This window comes from Leopardus geoffroyi, chromosome A3, assembly GCF_018350155.1.
Source record: "Leopardus geoffroyi isolate Oge1 chromosome A3, O.geoffroyi_Oge1_pat1.0, whole genome shotgun sequence".
Lineage (NCBI taxonomy): Eukaryota > Metazoa > Chordata > Mammalia > Carnivora > Felidae > Leopardus > Leopardus geoffroyi.
This window is the reverse complement of record NC_059336.1, coordinates 102,449,287-102,468,537: the sequence shown is the minus strand read 5'-3', so window position 1 is coordinate 102,468,537 and position 19,251 is coordinate 102,449,287. Positions and strand designations below refer to the sequence as shown.

The window sequence follows — 19,251 nt, the reverse complement described above, 5'->3', positions numbered from 1 at the left end:
AAAAGAAACGTTAAAAAAAAATTTTTTTTTAATGCTCTAAAAGTTTCTTTTCTGCCCTGATTTCCATGTTTGTGAGTGTTGGTCTTTTTAAGTATTTGGATTTGATCCTGGCTATCAAAGTAATATAACAACTTTGCAGAGAATTGGAAAATATGGAAAAATGGAAGAAAATCATCATAACCCCATATTTCAAAAGCAACCACTGTTAATATATTTCTAGACTGTTGTATTACTTCTTCCTTCTAGCCATTTTAACAGGAATCTTCAGACCACGGTCATGTCTTTGAGTTTTAACCTTTCTTAGATGAAAATAATCTTTACTGAGGTGCTCTTGCTAAAGAGGATTGTGAAATAAGAACTTAAAGATTGAAAAATTACAAAAGAATCGTTTTTATTGCCACTGGATTCTGGCCTTGTGGCAAGTTACTGAGAAGAGGGGCTGTAACTCATAAGGGATGAAGGAAAATGAGGAAGCTGATGTTTGGAAAAAGGCCAGAGATGGGGTCACGTTTCCCACGTGAACCCAAAAGGCGAGTTAGCAGACAAGCAAACTTTGGGTGTGCTCAAACTAGCCATACACCTGGACTACTGGGGGGAGATGAAAGTAAATCTCCTGTACACTGATTGTAGCTGGGGTTCTCACACACAGGTGGGGGGAGGAGAGAAAGCTCTTCATAACAGCATGTGGAGGAGGCAGGGTCAGCCTGCAGGAGAGTGTAATGAAACAGCAACCTCTAGAAATGTGTACATTTTGGGGGGTGACTTTCTTTATCACTAGGGTGCTGGGTGGGACTTTCTCAGCCATGCAGCCCAATTCTGGTCTCCCCACCCAAGCCTGGAATCTTCCTACCTCTAGGATCTTAGGTTATGTTGTCCTGTCTACTTGAACTCAACCAATCAGTGGATATGTGTTGAGTAACTACCATGTACTACACACTTTATTTAGTGAAGTTTTTGGGGGTAGGATTTGGTGGCTGAACCCTACTGCATGTCTCCCCTTTCCTCTTGTGTTCCCTGTAAAGGAATCTATATGTGCAAATTATAATGGTTCAACAGAGAACAAGGGACTAATTCTGTAAATGATGGGACAAGCATCCTATGGAACTCGATATAGGGCTCTTGTATTTGTGTTGGAGGGGCCCATGGATTGGCTCAAGGCTGGACAAGAGCCTCACTCAAGTTTCCTCCTCTCTGAATCTAGGTGGTTCAGTGGGTGAAATAATACAAGCCAGCCACCCGGATGAGAGTTGTTATGGAGAAAGTGTGATGGACAGCTGGGCTTCCTTCTAGAAGTCTCTGACCAGGTATATTTACTAACTGGGAGAGGAAACAGAAAGAAGAAAGGAGGATGGCTGGACCTTCTCTCTTGAGGGAGAGTATGGCCAGAATCTGTCATAGGAACCATGGCCTTCCTCACAAAGGCAAGGTGGCCTACTCTGTCTGTTCAGGGAATGAGTGGACATGAGCACAGCCATGGACTATTAGCTCACTCCCTGGTTGAAGGCACCCCAGTGGATGTCAGCGCATCCAATTAGCAACTTCTCCTCTCTGGGGTGGGGGATGCAGGGATGTCGTGGGTGCTGAGCCCGTTCTTTCTTCAGGGAGGGACCCTGTAGGGGCATAATGAGGACAGCCTTCTTTGAAAACCAACATGTGAGCTGGGACCTGAATGACAAGCTGCAGAGGGCTGGAAGATCTTCAGGGCCCCCCAGACCATGGCAGGGTGGTACTGAGGACTCATTTTAGGCCATCTGGTTGGAAACTGGGTCTCAGCCGTTGGCTGGAGGTTTAAGGGCCAGGATTCAGCTTCCAAGAGTAAGAAACTAGGAGTGTGCTTGGGGACTAGGTTTCAGTCCAATAAATCAAGGCAGGGCTGCAGTCATAGTGGGAGAACTGTCATCTGTTAGAAAACCAGGACAAACATATTTACATGGCCAGGGAAGTACAGGGGCCTCTAGTTAGTCATTCATTTAACAAATATTACTGAACATCTGCTGTGTAACAGGTTATGTTATGGCCACTGGAGTGATGAGGTAGACAAGGTGGCCTGTTCACATAAAGCTTATGTTCCCATGGTGGAGACAGGCAAGGGACCAATTATGAATCATAAATGAAGAAAATGTCCAGATAGTGAAATACTCTGCAAAGAAAATGAAACAAGTGATGAGGGCAGCAGGTATGTAAGCCGAGAGAGTTGGTCAAGGAAGTTCTCTGAGTGGTGCCCATGAGAAAGAGTCAGGCATGAGAAGATCTGGGGAGGAGCCCCTACTTGGGGCAGAGGCAACAGTCAGTGCAAAAGCTGTGCCATTATCGGAAGAACTGAAGGAGGCCCATGCGGCACAGGAGTGAGGGAGCGGAGGGTGAAGCGGTCAGAAAGGTAGATGGACCTTATTAAATCAGGGCGAGGAATTAGGATTTTATTTTAAGTGAGCAGGAAACTACTGGAGCGTTTAAGTTGGGGAGTCACATGATCTAATTTACAATGATAAGGATCATCTTATTAGGGCTGGGGTAAAGCAGGGACTCAGGTCCAGAGGAGAAAAGAAAACCTCACTGTTGCGGGGTAGGGCAGTAGCAGTGGGGTGAGAGGGAAGTGGACACAGTTGGAATATATCTTGGAAGGTGGAGTTACCAGGAGTCGGTAATAGACCATAGAGGAACGGCAGACCGGGGGTGCCAATTCCTAAAGGGGAAGATTGGGAAGAAGAAGCTTTGGGTGACAGGGAGGCAAGAGTTTGGTTTTGGCCAAACCATTTGAGATGCCAAATATCAATGTCAGATTGGCAGTTAAATAAACAAGCCTGGAGTCTATGGGAGAGGTGAGGGCTACGATGTAAACATGGACATCATTGGCTAAGAGATTTGAAGCCATGGGACTGGATGAGATACTTTAAGCTTGCTGGTGCCCGGACACCAGCTTAGGCAGTAAGACCATGACCAAATCCTGCCACCTGGTAGGGACTGAAGAGGACAGGGTGGGGTCTGGCTTGCAGGTGGAGTCTTTCATACCCACAAGGTAGGTGTGGCTGAGTCAGGTGGGCATTGGCACTGCTCCCTCTTCTTTCTCATTTCTCCCTCTGTAGCTCCACTCACATCTTTTCTAGAAGCCCCCATTGTCTTCATACCCTGCCAGCTGGCCACACCAGTCTGGCTGCAGGGCCCAGGGCAGACATCTAATGGTCCCCGTTTACACGTCTCATTGGTTGTCATGCCCTGGGTTTTGCCCTCGGGCTCATACAGTTGACTGCGTAAAAAACCCACATTGATATTGCAATGCAGCCTCTTCAGTCCATCTGAGGCCTTTCATCTCAAAAACCGCAGGAATTTTGAACAGTCATTCAGTTTTCATTTTGAAGATGGGAAATTGAGGTCCAGGGAGGAGAAGTGGCTTGGCCGGGGTTACAAAACAAATCAGCAGAAACTGTGAGCTCCGGGAGGCTGGAGACCACTAGTGCTGTATCTTGATCATTGTAGAAAAATTGGGAGTTCCAATAGTAAAAGGGGCCTTCTAAAATTAAATGTGTAACCTTTTAAGAAAATGTTTCATTTAGAAACAATTACAGATTGGCAGGAAGGTGTAAAGGAGTATACAGGGAGGTTCTGAGCACATTTCAGCCAGCTTCTCCCACTATTAACATCTTGCACTTTTTTTTTTTAATGTTTATTTATTTTTGAGAGAGAGAGACAGAGACAGAGACAGAGAGTGCATGCAAGCAGGGGAGGAGCAGAGAAAGAGGGAGATGCAGAATCAGAAGTAGGCTCCAGGCTCTGAGCTGTCAGCACAGAGCCCAACGCGGGGGCTCAAACTCACAAACTGTGAGATCATGACATGAGCCAAAGTCGGACACTTAACCGACTGAGCCACCCAGGCGCCCCATCACATCTTGCACTCTTACAGTATAATGGCAAAACCGGGAAACTGCCCTTGGTACAATCCACAGAGTTTGTTCAGATTTCACTAGTAACACACACACACTCATTTGTGTGTGTCTGCCGCTGTATGCAGTGCTACATGTGTAGCTCCATGTAAGCACCACAATCAAGATAAGGACTATACCACCTCTTATCTCCCTCTTTATAGACACACTCACCTTGTTCCCCTCATCCCTAAGCCCTGGCTTCTACCAATCAATCTGTTCTCCATCTCTGTAATTTTGTTATTTAATGGATGTTACATAAATGGAACCATGAAGTAAGTATCCTGTTGAAATTGGCTTTTCTTTACTCAGCATAATTTCCTTGAGGTTCATTCAAGTTGTTGGGTATATCAAGCGTTCTTACCCTTTCACTGCTGAGTATCTTCCAAGGCATGGGTGTGCCACAGTTTGTTCAACCAGTCACCTCTTGAAGGACATTTGGATAGTTTCCAGTTTGGGGCCATTATGAATAAAGCAACCATAAGTCATCAGTGCATAGGTTTTTGTGTGAACTTAAATCTTTATTTCTCTGGGGTGTATGCCCAAGAGTACAATTGCTGGGTCATATGGTAGGTGTTCATTTTTAGTTTTAAAAGGAGCTGCTGAACAATTTCCCAGAGTGGCTGTGCCATTTTGTATTTCTATCACAATATATACGTGGTCTAGTTTCTCCACATCTTTGCTAGCATTTGGTGTTCTCATTGTGTTTTCATTCTAGCCGGTGTGACAAGTATGGAGTGATGTCTCAGAGGGGTTTCAATTCATATTTTTCTAATGGCTAATGATGTCGAGTATATTTTCGTGTGTTAACTTGTCATCTGCATGTTATTTTTGGTGAAATGTCTGTTCATGTCTTTTGCCCATTTTTTCTTTCTTTCAAGTTTATATATTTATTTTAAGAGAGAGAGAGAGCACGCGTGTGCATGCATGTGAATGGGGGAAGGGCAGAGAGAGAGACTCCCAAGCAGGCTCCGTGCTGTCAGCATGGAGCCCAAAGCAGGGCTTGAACCCACAAACTGCAAGATCATGATCTGAGCCGAAATCAAGAGTTGGAAGCTTAACCAACTGAGCCACCAGGCACCCCTATTGCCCAATTTCTAATTGTATGGTTTATGTTTTAAATGGTGATCTTTGAGAGTTTTTTGGTATATTCCAGATACTAGTTCTTTGTCAGATATGTGATTTGCAAATACTTTTCCCAGGCTGTAATTTGTTTTTTCACCCTTTTAACAGGATCATTTGCAGAGAAAATATTTTAATTTTGATGAGTTCCAAATTATCAGTTTTTCGCTTTATGGATCATGTTCTTGGTGTCAAGTCTAAGAATTCTTTGTGTAGTCCTAGGTACCAAAGATGTGCTCCATTTTTTTTCTAGAAGTTTTATAGTTTTGTATTTTCTCTTTAAGTCCATGATCCATTTTGAGTTAATTTAAAAAAAATTTAATGTTTATTTATTTTGGGGACAGAGAGAGGCAGAGCATGAGCAGGGGAGGGGCAGAGAGAGAGGGAGACACAGAATCTGAAGCAGGCTCCAGGCTCTGAGCTGTCAGCATAGAGCCCGATGTGGGGCTTGAACTTGTGAAACTCAAGATCATGACCTGAGCCAAAGTTGGACACTTCGGCAACGGAGTCACCCAGGCGCCATGTTAATTTTTATATATGGTTGAGGTTGAGGTTGAGGTTGAGGTTAATTTTTTGCCTATGGATGTCTAATTGTCCAGCATTGTTTATTGAAAAGGGTATATTTTCTCCACTGAATTACTTTTGCTACTTTGTCAAAAATTAATTGCACATACTTGTGTGGGTCCATTTCTGAGTTCTCTATTCTGTTCCATTTATCTATGTGTCTGTTCCTCTACCAATACCACATTGTCTTAATCACTGTGGCATTATTGTGGCTTTAACATTGGGAAGAATATTTCCTCCTATTTCTACCATTAATCGTGGTTTAAAAAAAAAAATTCCTCGGAATGTGTGTTTTGTTTTTGGTCAGGGGAGGTTTGGGGGATGCCATTCTTATGTTCACAAACTATTTTTTTTTCTCCAAATTATTTTCATCCCTGAACTAAAAAGTATGATGGAACAAAGCTTATAGAACTGTGTGTGTGAAATAGAAGAAAATTGGCCAAGGGTGACACCTTTACCTGGAGGAAGTTGCATGGACTTTATGTCCACTCTCTTGGCTTCTTGGAGGCCTCCTTTATGCCTATCAAATCTCAGAGAATCTTCTGGATAGTCAAAGTTATAGTAATCCTGATCTGTGTGTAAATGGAGTGAGTTTAACCTTACTACAATAGCTTAAACAGAAAGAGAGGCCTTCAGGATCCATGAGCTTTCTAAACAAGGGCTGTCGTATTTGTTCCAAGAATGTATAACCCCAAATATAGTACCTGGTGGGCATGACAGGTGATATAATTGAAAGACGTGGGTTGGGATAAGAAAGAAACCCAAGCACCATCTGAAGGGGGAAATTACCACTCTGCTCCAGCCCTCTGTGGAAACACAGCCCTAGTATTACCAGATTTTTAAAAAATAGCCAAAAATCTAGATTTTTAAAAATGTGAGCTCTCTTTGTTTTTAATGTGGGAACTAATCAGTATTTTGAAATAACACTGGGTGGGCCAGATGAACTTGTCTGTGACTCTAATCTTTCCCAAGGGTGGCCAATTTGCAACCTTTGCTACTTATCTGGGTCAGCCGACAATGTTTTGTTTGTATTGCCAGCCATGAAGGTAATGTGTGATTGTTCAAGCAATTATGTGCTCAGTGTCTAGTCTGTTTCCAAAGAGTCCGAGGGTGCATAAAAACAGTTTATTTGCCCATGCAGATCTTGCAATCTTGTTTACACTGTTCATTTACTTTGCAAATCTTTCATGTTGTTTTTTAAGCAGCCAGAGCTGAGGAAAGCTTTAGTACATTCTCTTTCTAATGATCAGTCTATCAGACTCTGTGGAATTTGATGGTCTTCTATTGACTGAGAGCCAATGGGTGTGATTCCTTTTCTAGGTGTGGTGGAGAGCCAGGGATGGAGGCTGACAGGGTGTGTGTGTGTGTGTGTGTGTGTGTGTGTGTGCGCGTATGCATGCGTGTGCACATGCAATGTTGGGGAAAGGGAGCTGCAGAGGGCAATACTTAGGTGTAAAAAGCTTAGTCTGAAGCAGCATCAGGAGGCCCATGAGGTCAAAACTATTCTTATAACAATTTAAAGCATTATTACCCTTTCTCCCTCTGATTTTTAAATGTGTGTCCAGGGGAGTGTTCCAGAGGCTCTATCTATGACATATGATGATGTCATTGCTCTGATGGCTAATGAAAGACATATATGTATGTTTCTGTGTTTTGAATTCTGTTTTAAAACAAACTTCTTTGTGATTTTAATAATATGTGAGAGTAAAACGAGGTCTTGAGATCAAAGAGTTTAAGGACTGCTGGTCTAGGGCAGTGGTTGTCAACACTGGCTCTGTATTAGAGTCATCTGGGGAGCTTTAAATTAGTACTTTAAACTGGTAAGACCAGATAGTACACTTGATCTTAGTCAAAGGGCCGAGAAGTGATTAAATTCGTGCTTTAAATTAGCTTTAAATTAGTACTTTAATTAGGTGGCCTGAACCTCATCCTAAACCAATCGGTCCAGAATCTCTGTAGATGGGAAGTCATCATTATTGCCATCCCCACCCCCACCCCCATCCCCATCATCATCATCATCATTATTACCATTACCATCCCCATCATCATCATCATCATCATCATCACTATTTCCACCGCCACCATCATCATCATTAGTATTTCCATCACCATCGTCATCATCGTTGTCATCGTTATCATCATCATCTTCAGCATCATCATCATCATCATCATCAGTATCACCGTCATGCCACCTGTGACCTGCCCGCCACTGCTCAGGCCCTATGCTATGTGCTGTACCTCTGATCATTACAGTTGCCCAGAGAGGTCAACATGATCTTACTTTACAACAGGAGAAGTTTGGGTTGGAAAAGCTGAGGTGAATAAGGTCACAGAGCTGGCGCAGAAGCCAGGATTCGAAGTCAGTTCTCTCTGCTTTGTCAGTGTTCCCTGTCTTTGCACTACTGAAACTTGTTGAATTGTGCTTTTATTCCTCCAACTCCACAGTGTATTTTGATAGATTTTTATGAACGAAACTATGAAGCAATAATTAGCTTATGTTTTAAACCAGGTGTTAAAACCATGCAATGGTCAGTCATGACTTCTGCTTAGTACAAGATCATCAGACCACACCGCACAGAGCTGACAGAATTCCACCTGAGAGAGACCTGATCTCTGGGTTAACTTGGAAGGCCTTCGTGTGGTTAAATATGTATTTTGTCCTGACATTTTGAAATACTCTTCTCAGTATCATGACACCCCCACCTCACAGCTCTTACCTCGATGGACCTCAAGCTGAGCACAATTCATGAGCAGATGAAGGAAGGAATAGGACACCTTATACTTTTTGCTGAATTCTGAGCAGTAGAATGCCCTGGGTGTGCCCAAAGCCTTATCTTGCAAGTAGATCTTCATGAACAATTTATTTTAGTTTTTGCCAGGGAACTGGCTTTATGGATGCCAGAGGACGGAGCGGGGGGAGGAAGAAAAGTAGGTGCCATGAGCTCTTTGTTTCTGGGGCAGCGATCCTTTTCCTCTATGTGGAAGGAGAGCATGGTGATTAAAGGCACACAGATGAGGTATCTGTAAGACATGCTAACCTGCCAGATACAGAGATGTAGCGATTCTCACGGAGTCCTCGTTGCTCTGTCTTTGCGCTGCTTTTGCTTATTCTAATGCTTATTCTAATAACAAACATTATGATCCTCCAGAGAGCTACGACCTCCCCTCTTGGGCTAGTTAAACCCTGGATCCTCTTTAGATCTCAGTTCAAGAGTCACTGCTCAGAGAAGCCTCTCTCTCCCCTGGCCCCAAATCCCTATAATAAGCTGGGCTTTTCTATCTCACAGCACTTGTCCTAGGAGTTGTTTTTCATTTGCCTGGGTGGAACTTTGACATTTGTATCTCCCACTAGACTACAATTCCTTCAAGGGTAGGGATGGTGTCTGCATTTGCTCACCATCTTTATTTCTAGCATTTAGCACCATGCCTCATGCAAATAAGTTTTTGAAAATGAAATGAATGAATGTGTGAATGAATGAGTTTAGCAGTGCTGAAAATGCAACTACAGTTTGTCGTTGTTTGGTTTTGTTTTTAAAGTATTGGATTCCTCTCTGATACTGTTGTTCTCAGAGTCATGTCACATTTTCTTTTTCTTTTTTGTAGTAGGATGCTGATAATGGTCTGTATTTGAGGCTAGACCAAACACTGTTCATGCAGATTGCTAGGTCCCAATTACCCCAAATAGCTCTCAGCTCTGTCATACACTTTATCACACTGAAAAAAAATTTTTTTTTAACATTTATTTATTTTTTTTTTAAAAATTTTTTTTTTCAACGTTTTTATTTATTTTTTGGGACAGAGAGAGACAGAGCATGAACGGGGGAGGGTCAGAGAGAGGGAGACACAGAATCGGAAACAGGCTTCAGGCTCTGAGCCATCAGCCCAGAGCCCGACGCGGGGCTCGAACTCACGGACCGCGAGATCGTGACCTGGCTGAAGTCGGACGCTTAACCGACTGCGCCACCCAGGCGCCCCAACATTTATTTATTTTTGAGAGACAGAGAGAGACAGAGCATGAGCAGGGGAGGGGCAGAGAGAGAGAGGGAGACACAGAATCCAAAGCAGGCTCCAGGCTCCAAGCTGTCAGCACAGAGCCTGATGCAGGGCTCAAACCCACAAACCGCGAGTTCATGACCTGAGCCGAAGTCGGACGTTCAACCAACTGAGCCACCCAGGCCCCCCACTTTATCACATTTTTTTTAAAATTTTTTTAACGTTTATTTATTTTTGAGACAGAGAGAGACAGAGCATGAACGGGGGAGGGGCAGAGAGAGAGGGAGACACAGAATCGGAAGCAGGCTCCAGGCTCTGAGCCATCAGCCCAGAGCCCGACGCGGGGCTCGAACTCACGGACCGTGAGATCATGACCTGAGCTGAAGTCGGATGCTTAACCGACTGAGCCACCCAGGCGCCCCTATCACATTTTTAAATAAAACATATTTTGTTTTGCAAAATATGACCTGAACCACCTGCACCAGGATCACTTGGGGAGCTTTGTAAGAAAGTCTATTTCTGGGCTTACCCCTGGGCCTGCTAAATCAGAAGCTCAGGGTGTAAGGAGGTGAGAATTTGCATTTATTGTTATTATCTTTAAAAAAATGGATATGTGCCACATGATTCCAAACCCCAAAGTATAAAAAGTCATATGGATTTTAGCAAAAGATTAAATGTTTAAAAAAAATAATATACATTTTATTTTAGCATAGTTTTAGGTTTATAGAAAAGTTTTTTTTTGTTTTTTTTTTTTTAATTTTTTTTTCAACGTTTATTTATTTTTGGGACAGAGAGAGACAGAGCATGAACGGGGGAGGGGCAGAGAGAGAGGGAGACACAGAATCTGAAACAGGCTCCAGGCTCTGAGCCATCAGCCCAGAGCCTGACGCGGGGCTCGAACTCACGGACCGCGAGATCGTGACCTGGCTGAAGTCGGACGCTTAACCGACTGCGCCACCCAGGCGCCCCTAGAAAAGTTTTGAAGATAGTACAGAGTATACTCATTTATCCCACACTCAATTTCCTCTATTGTTAACATTTTACATTATTAGGGGCAATTTGTCATGATGAATGAACAAATAATATTGATACATTTTTATTAACTAAAATACATACTTTATTCAGATTTTACTAGTTTTTATCTAAAGTCCTTTTACCATTCTAGGATCCCATCCACATTATAATTAGTCATTCTATCTTCTTAGGTCCCTCTTGACTGTAACAGTTTCTCAGACCTTTGTGTTTTAATGACTTTGACAGTTTGAGGTATTTTGTAGATTTTCCTTCAATTGGGGTTTGCCTCATATTTTTCTTATGATTAAACTGGAGTTACTGGCTTTTGAGAGGAACCATAGAGGTAAAGTACCAGTCTTATGACATCATATCAAAACTACATGTTATCAACATGACTTATCAGTGTTGACCTTAGCCTTGATCAGCTGACTGAGAAAGAGTCTCTCCGATTCCTCCGCTGTTATATTATGACCCCCCACCCCCTTAACACTGTATTCCTTGGAAGGGAGTGAATATAGGTCAGTGCACACCCGAGATGTGGGGAGTTATGTTCAACCTCTTTTTTCTTTTTTAACGTTTATTTTTTTGAGAGACAGAGAGACAGAGAATGAGTGGGGGACAAACCCATGAGACATGACATCATGACCTGAGCTGAAGTCAGACGCTTAACCGACTGAGCCACCCAGGTGCCCCTAATGTTCCACCTCTTTAAGGGAGAAAGTATATACATAAATTATTTGGGTTTCCTCTGCAGAGAGATTTGTCTGCTTTCCCCATTTATTTATTTATTCAATCATTTATTTGCATCAGTATGGACTCACGGATATTTATTTTATACTTTCAGTTCTAATCCAATGCTATGTTATTTATTTTATTGCTCAAATTGTTCCAGCTTTGGCCACTGGAAACCCTTCAGCTGGCTCCGGTGTCCCTTTGACATATCCAATTATTGCCTCTCCCCATGCCCCCTTTCCTTTCTGGAACTCCAAGTGGCACTCTAGGCTCATCTTGCACATTTCCCGATCCAGCCCTAGAATTTCAGACATTTTCCCAAGGAGCCTTAATTCTTTTTGTTAGAGAATTGTATTAAAAACTATCAACTGGGCACTAGCTATGCTTACTGTCCTGGGGAATCATTGCTTCTAGGCTCTCTCAGCTGACCGAGCAAGGAAGCATACATGTGTCTACCAACTCAGGCCTATATACATATTTATAAATATTTCTATTTGTAGCCATCTATACTATATTAAGCTAACCCTGAGTTCATACTGATGTCCCTAACTCTAACCCATTACCACGTGGATCACATTAGCCTGTTCCCCATGCTTGTCTGTAAGTTCTCACTGTAATAGTGAGAAACCTGTCTGCTACCATCCACCATTCACTTGCTTAACTGTCCAATTCCAGAACCCATGTATACTGGTTTCAAAGCTGTTCACTTGTGCTCCAGACTCCATGGACTACAACTTTACCATCTGTGTGCAGGGCTTATGTACAGTGTCTTTGCCTTTCGTCTTACACACGTCGCTCATTTCCAGAGTTGCTTTGGGTCAGCACCTTTCTCAACCACTCCCTTCAGTGATGTTATTTCATACCTTCCTAATACACTTAGATTCTTTTTGCTACAGTGTGCATTCCAGCCTGGAATTTAAAAAATAAAGCAAAGTAAATAAAATAAATTCAATTAATTTAAATACATTTGTACTTAAATGTTATATTTGATAAATTTAATTTTATATTTATTTAATTTTATATTTTAACCCACGCCCCCCAAATATAAAAAGACCTACAGTTTTGTTTTTTTTTTAATTTTTTTTTTCAACGTTTATTTATTTTTGGGACAGAGAGAGACAGAGCATGAACGGGGGAGGGGCAGAGAGAGAGGGAGACACAGAATGGAAACAGGCTCCAGGCTCTGAGCCATCAGCCCAGAGCCTGACGCGGGGCTCGAACTCACGGACTGCAAGATCGTGACCTGGCTGAAGTTGGACGCTTAACCGACTGCGCCACCCAGGCGCCCCAAGACCTACAGTTTTGAAATCATCGTCACTCAAACAGTGAAATTTTCGAGCACACATTTTTTTAATGCTTGCTTTTTTAAAAAGTTGTATATATTTGGTACTTTCATACTGTTGTATAATTAGAAATTCTAAGAGTTTCTCACCATCTACCTGCTGTGTGTGTGGGCCCCTCTTAGGAGACAAGGGCCACAGGCTCCCTGAAGTTTCCAAAAGCTCATATATGAGTGAGTTTGGAATGTAAGATGCATTTTCTGATAGGAAAAAAAAAATGTAGTAAGTGATGATTGGCTTCCCAGTCTCATCCACAAAATCCCACTCAGTTCCTTTTTTATTTATTCCCAGCTGCAATAGTGACATTTTACTAATCTCCGACCCTATGGAGAAGACTTCTTCCCTGGGGAAAAAAAATCCAGATTCCACGTGAGTTTTTTAAGATTGCCTTTTGACAGGGACTGGATGTTTCTTGAGGCAAATGGTAGGACAGCGGGACCTGCAGAAGTATCTTGATACGGGCGGAGAACCCACAGGAGCTTCCCAGTGGTAATGATGAACTTGGCAATTCGGGAATGAAGGAGAATTAAGGGTATATTCTGCTAAACGAAAACAGAGGGTGTTCACTGCTGTAAGGCCTTCCAGAAAGGAAGCTGGAGCTAAGCGCTATCAGTACAACTTTCAGACATGACGAAAATGTACTCTATGTTTGTTGTGCAGTAGCCATTAGCCACTTGTGGCTACTGAGCACTTGAAATGTGCCTCTAATGAGGCCAAGGAACTGAATTTTAAATTTTATTCAGTTTTACTTACTTTACATTTAAATAGCCACATGTGGCTGGTGGCTACCATATTAGACAATGCGATTCTAAAGTATGTAATTCAGGTATAAAGAAAATGATCCCAGATGGAAGATATAGATATAAGAAGAAATGAAGAACCAAGAAGATTACTAAATATGTGGGCAAAAGGAAATTAACTCTCATGCTATGAAATAATAATGATGATGATGATGATGATGATGATGATGATAAAATACGTAGTTTTGAAAGTATATGGAATTAAAACATGTGACAGTAGAAGCATAGAAATTGGACAAAGTTGGGGCACCTGGGTGGTTCAGTTGGTTTAGCATCCGACTCTTGATTTCTGCTCAGGTCATGATCTCACAGTTCATGAGTTCGAGCCCTATGTCAGGCTCTGTGCTGACAGCATGGAGCCTGCTTGGGATTCTCTCTCTCTCCCCCTGTCTCTCTCTGCCCTTCCCCTACTCACGTGCTGTCACTGTCTTTCTCAATATAAATAAATAAACTTAAAAATTTTTTAATTGGGCAAAGTTGAGCTAGATGGAGGTGTTCTGTCATCCTTGAATTGTCTGAGAGGAGAATAAAGTTCTTCATTAGCATGAATCTTAAGGATACACGGGATACTTCTAGGATAAGCACCAAAAGAGTTGAAAATAAATATAGAGGTATATACATTTCAGACTAGTAGGGAGAGAAATGGAATGATAAAAAATATTCAAACGAAAAGAAAGCAAGAAGGGGGAGGAGAAACAGAATAGGAGTAATGAAAAAAAACACCATAACAGCAGTAGGTTTTTAAACCCAAATGCTCTATTTCATTGATTTTAAGACACACAAGGAGTGCCTGGGCAGCTCAGTCACTTGAGCATCTACTTCGGCTCACGAGTTCTCAAATCTTATGATTCACAAGTTGAAGCCCCACGTCAGGCTCTGTGCTGACAGCTCAGAGCCTGGAGCCTGCTTCAGATTCTGTGTCTCCCTCTCTTTCTGTCCCTCCCCCGCTTGTGCTCTGTCTCTCTCTCTCCCTCAAAAATAAATAAGCATTAGGGGGGCCTGGGTGGCTCAGTCGGTTAGGTGTCCGGCTTTCGCTCAGGTCATGATCTCATGAGCTGGTGAGTTTGAGCCCTACATTGGGCTCTGTGCTGACATCTCAGAGCCTGGAGCCTGCTTCGAATTCTGTGTCTCCCTCTCTCTCTTCCCTCTTCTGCTCATGCTTTGTCTGTCTCTCTCAAAAATAAATATTAAAAAAATTTTTCATAAATAAATAAATAAACATTAAAAAAAAGACACACATTTACTTGTATTTTTATATTTCTGAAATTGGGAAACACATGACAGGCTATGGCATCATATGAACCCTGTCAGGGTGTGCTAACTTGTCAGAGTTTTTTTTTTCTTGGTCCTCAGTTGAGTTTTGTGGATCATTGTTATTACATGTGTTGAGTTTAATTTCTGCTGAAAATGTTTCAAAAAGATGCCCTCTGACTTGGCATGGAAACTGAGTAGTGGGGTAAACAGGTAATTTTAATGAAGCTTTTTTTTTTTTGCCAAATACCAACAACTTTCAGAGACCCAAAAAAGAGGCTACCCACAAGTAGATGAAGCTCTTTATACTTTGTTTCTGAGATATGTGCAATGTAAAACAAGAGAAATTGCCAAATTCCTTGGAATTGATGAAAGAAAATTTGCCGCATGGAGAAGCTGGTATGATTGATCTGTGCATTTGATAGGGCTGTTGTTGAGATCTTATGTCATGGTTTAATTGGTGGCATTTCTCTTTCTTATTGATCTATAAAACTTTGGTGTATCTTATAATCCATGATGTTTTAGAGTGATGTAAGTGGTTTGTATGATAATGTTGATTACGCAAAGCAAAAAGAACTGAATTATATGCTGTTTGCTTTAGATACATCTAAAGCATAAGGGTGGAGGACATTGAAAAGAAAAGGATGAGAAAAGATATACCACACAAATACTAATGAAAAGTCTTCTGTATCTGACAAAGTAGACTTTAAGACAATAAGCATTCGTAGAGATAAAGAGGATTTCTCCTTAGAGATAAAAGTCTCAGATCACCAGAGAGATATAAAAATTATAAATTTATATGCACCTAATTAACATGGCTTCAAAATGCCGAAATCAAGATCAAAATAAATCTATAAATCTACAGCATAGTAGGAGATCTTAATATCCCCCTTACACAATGGATAGAATAAAAGATAACAGTGAGGGTAGAGAGGATCTGCTCAATAGAATTAATACATCTGACTTCATGGTCATGTATAAAATACCGTACATAACAACTACAGAATACATGTCAAACATTTACATGCAGACGTTGGTGGAAAAAATGTGAGGTTGAAAGGAGCAGACTGGGGGCGGGTGGGTGGCTGAGTTGTTAAGCGTCCGACTCCTGATTTTGGCTCAGGTCATGATCTCGAGGTTTGTGGGATTGAGTCCCGCATCGGGCCCTGCACTGACAGTGGGAAGCCTGCTTGGGATTCTCTCTCTACCCCTCCCTATCTCTCTCTCACTCTCAAAATAAATAAACATTTTTCTTTTTTAAAGAAAGGGAGCAGACTGGCAGTCAGGAGATTTTAGCTAATAGCAACACTAATAATGGGGATTGCAGCCATCCCTTTACTGACTTCCAAAAACTTTCCTATGGCAAACATGAACTTACATAATTTTCTCTGCTTTCTTACTCTGTTTTCTCTTCTGGATTTGCTCCTACTCACTACTTAACACTATGGACTCTTGAAAGTTGCCAGTCTCCTGAACCTCATGCCAATGATGAGGCCTTGCTTATGGGCCTCTCAGATGCTGGTTGGATGGTCTGCTGGATATGTGGCTACCACCTGACCTGGATTCCTTATTGCTGTGCTCTCCCATCTGTTGGGACCTGGTGCTACCTGTGTGGGAGCCACTTCCCACCTTCCCCCACTAAATGCTCACAGAGCATTCCCACGCTCCCTTGGCCACTATGTTCTGGACTGCAGGCTGCATGTCTCCTGTGGGCGTCTGCATCTGTCTCTGTTCCTCAAGCACTGTCCAGTTCCTCAGGCCTGGCTAGGTCTACGGCAGGGAATTCACCTTGCTGCCTCTCCTGCTGTACGTGCCTGGACAAATCATGAGAAGTGCCAGCATCCTATGGTGATGCAGGATGCAGGAGTCAAACCGATTTCAGTAACATTCTAATTCTTTGACTGTTGGATGACAGAATTTATACTCAGTTGGGTTTCCCATTTTTTAACTTCATATTTTCTTTCACAATCTCATCCCTATCCCAAAGGCTTATCAAGAAATTCTCCGAAGATCTCTCTATATTAGGCATTTAATAGACAAATTAGAGATTTCTATTCCAGCTATCAAGGGAATCACATTTTTCAGATCTTTAGACCAATAATGAAATACCCTGTGGCAATTAAAAATAATGTAGAAAAGTACTGATGAGATGAAATACTATTTGAGATATCATCTTGACTAGGAAAGGCAGGATGCATTGTAAATAGGGAAGGAAAATAATTTGTCAGACACATTCCTGTCATCGCGTGTTATGTAGATGTGAGCATGGAAGAAGGTTTGAAGATAAGACCCTAGTCCGTGCCCACATTTAAAAGACAGAGCTGCGACGTTCTCAGAAAAGCCTAGGCTGCCTGGAACTCGGTTCGTGATCTCACGGAAATTGCTTAACCTCGGTAGACTGCTCTGGCTTTTACAGTGGAAGCTGGGAGGACAACCCCAGCCCCAGGATCAGCACAGGATTTGGGGACATAAGGAATGCAGGGGGCTTAGTCCAGCCCTGGATTACTGAGAGCACACAGAGGACCGTGGTGGCTGTTACTGTTGCCCCTGTGCTATTGTGCTGTTGCTGGTGACCCAGTGGCTATGACCTTGCTTGGTCACGTGGATTTTCCTCTGAGTGCACCAGCTGTTTTTAGCATTGTAAAACACAACCATATTTATTAACTGACAAGAGCAAATGCAATGCAATGCAATGCAATGCCAAATAATAATAATAATAATAATAATAATAATAATAATAAGGTAAGTAAATAGCCAACAGGCTGTAGGAAGAAGCCAGTTCTTGGTGGGCTTGATCAAGGAAGGTCCGCTGGGGATGTGTTGCATGTCCCCATTGAAGAAGAGTGAACAGAGAAGATGTGGATGGGGGTGTCAGTGATGTCCTGGAGTGCTCTTTAAGGAGAGGTGAAAGGACAGTGTTTTTCTCTGGGACGTGGGGCCCCACCTGGCTGAACTCTGGGACTGGGGTAAAGAACCACCATGAGGACAAGGACTTGCCCACACCTCCCAGGCTCGGTGTCCGGGCTGGACACTGCATCTCCCCTTTCCTTTCATTCGTGTCTCTTTCCTATACCTTCACTGTTGCACAGGACTGGCAGCCACACAGCCTGTCTCAAGTGCCTTGAAACGTGTTGAATGGATGTGGCACAGTCCTCGGCAGAGTGACACTACTCCACAGGAATTTGTTTATTCCTTTGGGGTGGAAAATGGCAGGCAATGAGTAATGACTGATACCTAAGATGCTGCTTATTATTGGATAAAGGAATGCGCTGCTACATTTGCATACACACTCCCAAAACAATTCTTCAAAACGAGGACCAGACCTGGCCCCTCCACATCAGAGATCCTGAAGGGAGAAGACAAGCAGAGCTCCAGGAGCCACAGAGTGTGGGGACCCTTGCCGCAGGTAGGTGGTACTGATGCGGGTTCAAGAGACCAGTTGACATAGATGGGGAAGCAGAACAGCATCTGGACCTGCCTTGCTTTTTTTCCCATTAGAAGCATGCCCTTCTGTGGATTTCTTGACTTTCTAAGTGATATCTCTGACACCTGCCCAGACCACCTTGCTCTCAGCCCCATGAGCAGCCTAAATGTCTTCCAGGAGGGCTTCTGCCGATAAGCGGGGCATTGCTGGAGGGCCAGGCAGACGCTGAGCTTAGGAAACTTGCCAGCCCTGCTAATGCTAGCTTTCTCTGCTTTCAGCTGCTAGAGAAGAAGAATCTAGAAAGTACTGGTCTTCAGAAAAGAGATTTGGGGACCCTAAATATTTTGAGTGTTCTTAGGTGAAAAGACATGGATCTCAGATGGCTGAATGCACTGCTTCTCTAGGGAGCTCTGGGGAAACCACCTGCATTTATTTGGATACAGGTGGAAAATTCCAGAAGTGACTCACAGGGATCTCCCAAGTACTTCAGCCTGTGGGCATCATTCTGTCCCCCACCAGGACCACCACTGTCTTCATGCATTTTAGTACCTACATTTCTGCCAGACATTTCTTTGTCTAATGTCATGTGACTGCCAAATTCTCTGACTTCTCCAGTGCCACCAATTCCCTGTGTCCCTTGATCTAGCCCCAAACTGCAAAGAGATTTGTGCTTTGTAGATGTGGGAATGCAGCCAAATAGCAAATAACTTAAACTCAAGTGGTGACTCTCCATGCCCTTAAAGATTTGTCGGGTGTCCCCACCCCCTAGAGCCACCCAGTGGCCATCCTTCACTGTGGCCATCCTATCATTCACTGTCCTTGCTGCCAAGCCCCGGAGCCTTTCCTTGCCATTGTTTATTTTTGCAAAACCATTTAGCTCCCTTTGTCCCGCTCCTAAGCCCTTCTCAAGGGATTGGGTTTCCACATAAACTGCCCATCTCTGCAAACTAAAAGTGGTGTGACCGTTGAGAATTTACTACCTTTGGGTTTTTCATCTATATAATGGAGATAGCAATTATTGCCTTACTTCCTTCTCTGAACTAATGTTGGGGAAAGTTCTTTGTGAAGTGAGTGAAATGTGACTTGCAGAATTG

The 19,251-nt window shown here is 42.8% G+C and overlaps 1 protein-coding gene across 1 annotated transcript in view; it reads left to right on the top strand.

The window, feature by feature from the left end:
- LOC123581113 (interleukin-36 gamma-like) overlaps window positions 1–19,251 on the top strand; it is a 162,920-nt gene that overhangs the window by 105,846 nt on the left and 37,823 nt on the right. Inside the window, exon 3 of the mRNA XM_045446844.1 lies at window positions 17,996–18,139. The gene's annotated coding sequence lies outside the window, so the exon portion shown is untranslated. The remainder of the gene's footprint in view (window positions 1–17,995; window positions 18,140–19,251) is intronic.